General features: G+C 44.9%; 1 non-coding gene and 1 pseudogene across 1 annotated transcript; both read left to right on the top strand.

Moving 5' to 3' along the window:
* The first annotated feature begins 6,138 nt into the window (after window positions 1–6,138).
* On the top strand, window positions 6,139–6,239 carry LOC135054146 (U5 spliceosomal RNA; annotated as a pseudogene).
* A 608-nt stretch (window positions 6,240–6,847) lies between these two features.
* Window positions 6,848–6,954, top strand: LOC135054221 (U6 spliceosomal RNA). The gene has a single exon (XR_010243431.1). It is a non-coding gene; the product is annotated as a U6 spliceosomal RNA (small nuclear RNA).
* The last annotated feature ends 306 nt before the right edge of the window (window positions 6,955–7,260 follow it).

The raw sequence follows: 7,260 nt of genomic DNA, 5'->3' as shown, positions 1-7,260 counted from the left end.
CTATCATCGCTGTCTATTGTGCTGGATAAAATTCCAGAGGCGGGCACACAAGCCAGTAAATGCACCTGCAGTTGCAGATATAGCAGGAGGAATGCAAGAGTCTGTACACTGGATATATAAATAGTTCAAAAAATTAAAACATATTTGAAAAACTCATGTCTACCTCCTGTCATGTCGATCTAGAGACCATGTCGACCTAGAAACCATGTTGACCTATTTACGGTTGACCAATAGTGGTTGACCTAGACATTGTTGACCTAAGTGTGGTCAACCTAGGTGTTATGATTCCAGCACTCTGGTCTGAGGAGATATTATAACAAGGACCTGAGCACTGGAACGTAATGCTGGGAAAGGAAGCGGGAATGGAAAATAGCCCCTTGCGCCCTAACTCCGTTGTCTCGCCCGTGCTGTCAGAAATCCCTTGCGAGACTATGGTTGCTTGAGCCCATGGCAAGCGCGTTTGAAGGGCGGATTACGTCTGCCCAACTCCGATGCCCCCTCAGGTCTTAATGGGAGACAAAGGGAAATCCGAGACAGGGTGATAACAAGGGGCCCTCTAACTCAGCAACAAGGCCAGGGGCTACAAGGTAACATAAAACTAGAATATGTGCGGAAATACCGCCAGGGAAAAGGACAACCAAAATACCACTTGTCCACTCTCCTACCCGGCACCGCCGAGTTCCGGAGAGGACTTGTGGAAGCGGAACCCTCCGCAAATGCTCCGAAACAGAATACAAAAAATATAGCGGGCTGAGCCGCAGCACACGGCAGAGCCGCAACTCACGAACACCACACGAGATTCTCTGGCGACCGTGGCGGACAATAGAGGACCAGAGACTTCTTGGGATGAGATGATAACTCCAAGATTCGGGAACTCTGAAGACAGGAATGACCGGACACAGCAGGACAGGAACTGACGTTCAGCAAACCTAAGCAGCATGCAGGAAGCTATTACCGGCGTCTGTGTGAAGCACTGAGAAAGTATTTAACAAGGAGTCCTCCAATCAGATGTTACAGAGCCAGATTACCAACATGCCGTGCAGCTGCCAGGCTGCACGAGCAAAGACAAGTGTGTGTGATTATTTGATTGACCCTGCAACGGGGAACGCGGTCCGCCCGTGGTGTCCCTGTTGCTAGGGTCCGGGCGGCTAAGCACGCCTGGCGTCCCTGCGTTGCTAGGGAGCCGGCGGCTACGCATGCACGGCGTCCCAGCATTGCTAGGGACCCGGCGGCTAGCCCGCTCGGCGTCCCTAGTAGCTAGGCACCGGGCCGCGAGGACATCGCGGACCCCAGCGCCTAACACTAGGTAGTATATCTGGATTCAGTATGATGGGATGTTGGCGGTCACATGACCAACATTGGCATACCGACCTTGAAGATCTGGACCCTAACCCTACAGGGGGCTATTTCTTGGTGGGGGGGGGGGGTGGCTATGGCTTTCCCTTTAACTAGTGCTTAACTCTAACCCCGCTGGTGCCTAACCCTATCCTCCACTGGCCATAACCCTAAAAGTTACCGTGATACCTTTAGGATAGTGGCTGTCAGTCTACCGATGCCAGTCTCCTGAGTGGTGGCGGGATTACGGCATCGGCCACAATGATTGCATCCCATAAATCTACCTTATTAACATGACAATATTCTAATTTATCTTGCAATTACCTGAGTAGAATCAGAGGATCACATTTTAGCACATGCCACAAATGTTGACTTGTTAAAACATTTACATCTATGGACAGACAGGATTTTTTTTTTCTTACAGCTAGAAATGTGCACAGCTCCATCAGGAGGATAATAGAGTAGGATAAATACCATACTGTGTTGACTATGCCCACTGTGTGGCTTGAGTCTTGATGTTGGTGTTGCAATGTCCACTGCATGTGGAAAGCATGTACAGTATCAAATGGAAATAAATAAACTGTGATGAAATCCTGCATAAATCACGTTTTGCAAAGTTCCAGTGATACAATATAAGCTTTGATTGCAAAATTATACAACCATACAAGAAATAGATGAATGTATTATATATGGAACAGTTTGAAAATTTCACTCACTGCTAATCTGTATCTACAGGTGAACTGGAAAATGTTTAATGCGCAGAACGATATGAATGATTTATGGAGAATACTTATTACAGGCTTGTTTTCAAAGCTCTCTTAGATTTAATAATTAGACAGCAGCACACTAACTATATTGCAGTTCATAATTCAAATTAAATTATAATATATATAATATACATAATATTTAGAACAAGTGCAATGATTATTGTATTAAATTAAGTCCCATTTCCATTTTTAAATTGTTGTATCTCAAACTACATTGTTTGTGACAATGCAAATGTATGTTTAAAATATAAATGGTTTGTACTGTAAAACCACAGTACTGGATAATGGCTTGATTTACAGGTAGCCAGCACAAAGGTATTCGTAGCAGCTTGCCACAAAGTGTATTGAACTCTAGAAGCCTAGAACCATTGGATATTTCTTTATCATCCACTAGGGGTCACTGGAGTACTCTTGGGATATGGACGGGCGTAGCCGAACAAAGGCACTGAATATTCAAATTCAGGACTCTCCCCCCCCTCCATATCCCCAAGTACCTCAGTGTACCTTGCCAGTGTTTTTTCGGTGCTCACAGATGAACATCGGCTTGTGGCAATGGCCACTTTTCAGAAGATTTTTATTTTTAATTTTTACACTTCCCGTCCCAGTTTCTGAAAAACATGGGTCCGGGATGGTGCCGCTGCAAGGCAGCGGATGGCGTGTCGGTCCTCACAAAGAGCACCCTCACAGCCACAGGCGCTATAGGCAAGCGCATGGCGTGTCGGTCCTCACAAAGAGCACCCTCACAGCCACAGGCGCTATAGGCAAGCGCATGGCGTGTCGGTCCTCACAAAGAGCACCCTCACAGCCACAGGCAGCCACTGTCTCCTGCAAACTGAACGGAGCTTACAGGAAGAAGCTCCGTCACAGCCAGAAGGAGACAAAGAGCTGGAAGGATCTACAGCTGCAACGCAGCCAAGATGAGATGCTGGAGGCTGAAACGGAGCAGAGAGAAGCTCGTCACAGCCAGGAGAAGGCAGCACAAGGTATGAGTGTCAGGGCGGTCAGCTCACGCTGCCGCCCTGCTGTGTGTGAGCTGTAGAATGCCATAGCCGCTGAGCACGGGAGTGTTATAACTAACAGAGCGGCCGCACGTCACTCAGACGCCGGCCGCTCTCACTGCTCTGATGCGGCACCGCTACACGCCGCCGACATCCTCCGGGCGCTCAACTAAGCAGAGCGGCCGCACGTCACTCAGACGCCGGCCGCTCTCACGGCTCTGATGCGGCACCGCTACACGCCGCCGACATCCTCCGGGCGCTCAACTAAGCAGAGCGGCTGCACGTCACTCAGACGCCGGCCGCTCTCACGGCTCTGATGCGGCACCGCTACACGCCGCCGACATCCTCCGGGCGCTCAACTAAGCAGAGCGGCCGCACGTCACTCAGACGCCGGCCGCTCTCGCTGCTCTGATGGCCCGGCACGCCGCCGAGACGCTCCTCTGTACTAAAGAGCGGCCGCACGTCACTAAAGGACGCCGGCCGCTCTTCCAGTGAGACACCGCAGACACAGGGAGACTGTGTACTGCTGTAGGAAGCAGCTGCCGGACGGCTCCCCGGCGCTAGATTCAGGCGCTCTCCCTGTTCCCGATCTCCGTACGCTGCAGGTAAGGGATGCAGGGGGGGGGAGGGGGAATAATACCCATGGCAGCAGCAAAGGCTGCATGGGTTCAAAATACACAAGCAGCGCAGCACTTTAAACAATGTACACTGTGTACTGGGATGTTTCAGCACGTTTTATATATATATAAATATAATAAAGCTTTTGCTGGCGAAACTGTCTATAATATATATGTGTAAACACTTTGTATATATATATATAATATATATATGAGGCTTTGGCTGGCAATAGGTTATCAGTGGCATACCCTATTGCACGTTTAACCATGTTTTCTGTTATTTTTGGTTACACTGGCATACACTGCAGGCAGTGCTCATATTATTTGAATAAATGCACTGTATAATAGGCTATTAAGCTTAGTAACTGTATAATAGGCTATTAAGCCTATATTAAAACTGCAGCAGGTAACCTGTACTGTGATTTTCTAGGAAAGCATGGCATGACGGCCATTTTAATCATTGCTGGTTTTTTCCAGTTATAATTCCAGACTGTACACCTCTACTCCACAAGGAGGCGCAGGGGTGTTAGTGGGAATTTTTAGTTCAAGATAATTCTAGAACATTCCTGCCCTACATCTTTAAGCCACCAGAAGGCGCAGGGGTGTTAGTAGGAATTTGGTTCGGGTTTCATGCCCATGTGAACTGCTTTTCACATAAAGAACACTTTAGTTTCCTAATAAATATGCTGTTCAGCAATAACATATATATATAGATATATATGCCATATAATAATGGTATTAAGTCGTGCAAGTGTCTGTCTGTTGCCTATTATGATGTTTGTCTACATAGCGAATAAGGCTCTAGTGCAGACTAAAAATGTTAACATTGGCAATTCAAGTTAAAACAGCGGTAATCGGAGTCTCAGAATAACTCCGCCAGCGCTAACAAAAGACAATCTTTCCAAAGTGACAATTTTCCTTTGGGTACCAGAGTGTTTATTTCACTAGTCTTATAATTTAATGCACGATTCTATGTCAAATCTCACACCGATAACTACGAGTGAGAAGGGTACATTAGTCCAGCACTCAGATAGTGCGGGGTTTTGGACAACCATAAACAATCGTTTCCAAAAGGACGCGATCCGCCATTGGTATATGCGTTTCTGTCAAACATTATAAAAACCACAGATACATTTGGGTCACTAGAATCTATGTATGAAACCATACCGATCACGGTTAAAAGAAGCTGCAGAGTATATCTGTAAAGCTTCTGCTAACGCCGGTTACTTTCATTGTCGTTAGTAACGCGCGACAAGGCCAGAGCTTGTTTGCTCCTAAATTTGATATATGTGTAACGACATTTTATCCCTTTAGGATATTCTGCCATTAGCGCATACAATTTACTTGTAACAGCGTTTTATTCCTTTATAAAAAAAAAAAAAAAAAAAAGTCACGCCTTGTAACGAGTGCTTGCTTCGGCAGCACAAAATTGGAAGGTTCACATGCAAATTCTTGAAGCGTTCCATATACAGGACGTTACAGTCACAAGTCAGTGGGTTGATGACCTCTTTTACAATTGTGGAAGTGTGTCTTTTCATGTTACAGTTGCGAGGTTTCATGACTTCAACTCATATATGTCTCAGCTATTTACAGCTTGGAGTACAAAACTGCTTCTGTCGAACGGGTTGGCAGGTTGTCATTTAGTCTTTGCTGGTTTATAAACCAGGCAGTAGTACGCCAACAGAGTCAGAGTTACTTATTCCCCTCTGTTTGAGCAAAATCAAACAGCTCCGTTCCAATATCAATCAGCAAGTAATTTTCTGCAGTTAGTTTTTGCTTATTGAAGACACAAAATTGTATAATTGCATTTGACCTTCACAATGCGTATTTACACAGTCCGGTTTCTTCATCACAGGTTTAGCGTTTGCAAATCGCCGCAACCATTAACCATTTCATTTCTACAGTTGCTTATCGCTTCCTGTATTTACCAAAGTGATGTTGGAATGATAGCTCATCTCACATAAGAACTATGTATCAACAAAGTTCCTATATCTTGCGTTACTAAGGTATACTGCGGTAGCAGATTAAGTAACAATCACATCTAAGTCTGTCTAAACGATGTCAATTCCTAGGTAAGATTATAAATATGGTAATTCAAAGACTTTTACCTACTACACCAGCAACAACAAAAGTACACTTACACTAGCGGTACATTGGTGTATTCACTTATTAAGAATAAAGATGGGTTTTCAATTTAGTTCGCCACCCTTCATTTGCTTTACCCACAAAGGAACAAGGGTGCGTATACTCTGGATTACAGTCACAGAGAGTCAGGATTTGTCGTTATAAGGTTCTAAAACACGACAGATTGCTGTCGATAAATGTACTAGAACTCTGTGCATTTTACAATGCAATAGATAAATGTCCTAGAACTATGTGCATTTTACAATGCAATAAATCGCTTTCAGTCTGACCAGGGATAGACTCTGGTTTCTCTTCAGAACAAATAAATCTTTCGCTTTTTACTAAAGATTTCTGTGGAGAGGAACAACCGTGAGTTTCATGTAATTTTGTTTTTCATACCTGGCTCACGCTGCCCTTAAGCAGTCAAACAAAGCAACGGCAGTTGCATACTCAACAACCAATGAGAACCAATAAGCCGCATGGCAAGGCGGTAGGTAACTCAAATCTTCAATGGCTCAGAACGCCATTATGTGAAAATGTCAAAATATCAATCCGTGAGTGGACATCTGTTAGACAGACGATCTCACCTGTCAGGGTTTGGATTTTAAAACACTGGACATTAAATCCAGAGGTGTTTCAGATGTGAGTCCACAGAAGGGGGTTACCCTCAAGTATACATGAGGGCATCTCACCACAATTACAAAAGCTCAGTATGTGTACATCACATTCATGGGGTCATTCAGCATCGTGTATCTGGCTTCACCAATTTCCGCTTCTTTCTTCGTTGCCAAAACGGATCAGAAGACAGTTCGTCACAGGCATACTGGTGGTATCTTATGGGTTTCAGAGAAGTTTGCTTCTCGAATTTTCAAGGAATACTTGCACACGATCTTGGCCCGCTCATAATACGTCCAACCTGTTACATCAGGGAACGTTCTTTTACCCATAGTTACCTATGTACCTATTAACTATGTACCGCAGCTGCGGTTGACGGGGTGAGGGTTCAGTGCTCGCTTCGGCAGCACATATACTAAAGTTGGAACGATACAGAGAAGATTAGCATGGCCCCTGCGCAAGGATGACACGCAAATTCGTGAAACGTTCCATAAGACCGCCCTCTTAAAAAAATAGAGCATTACAGTATCGGTTATACCAACCATGTAACGAAATAGTAAGCCGCTTAAGGCAGCTCATTATTAAAACATTTCGTGTGCTTACATAGGTTGTAAACCTCAGAAGTTTCCAACATCATACTTCAAGTACCCGTATTCTGTTAAACGGGATGGAATGGAAAACTGCGTTCATCTGCACTAACAGTGCAGGTATCTGTGTGGTAAACGTATTTTCAAAGAAGTTTGCCTCTATTTGCGTCTGTAAACATCTTTCTACAAGGTGTCACCAAAGTTCAGACTCTATTTA

This window comes from Pseudophryne corroboree, chromosome 2 (genome assembly GCF_028390025.1).
Source record: "Pseudophryne corroboree isolate aPseCor3 chromosome 2, aPseCor3.hap2, whole genome shotgun sequence".
Classification (NCBI taxonomy): Eukaryota; Metazoa; Chordata; class Amphibia; order Anura; family Myobatrachidae; genus Pseudophryne; species Pseudophryne corroboree.
Note: the sequence above shows the minus strand (reverse complement) of the source record. Positions and strands in the feature narration are given on the sequence as shown.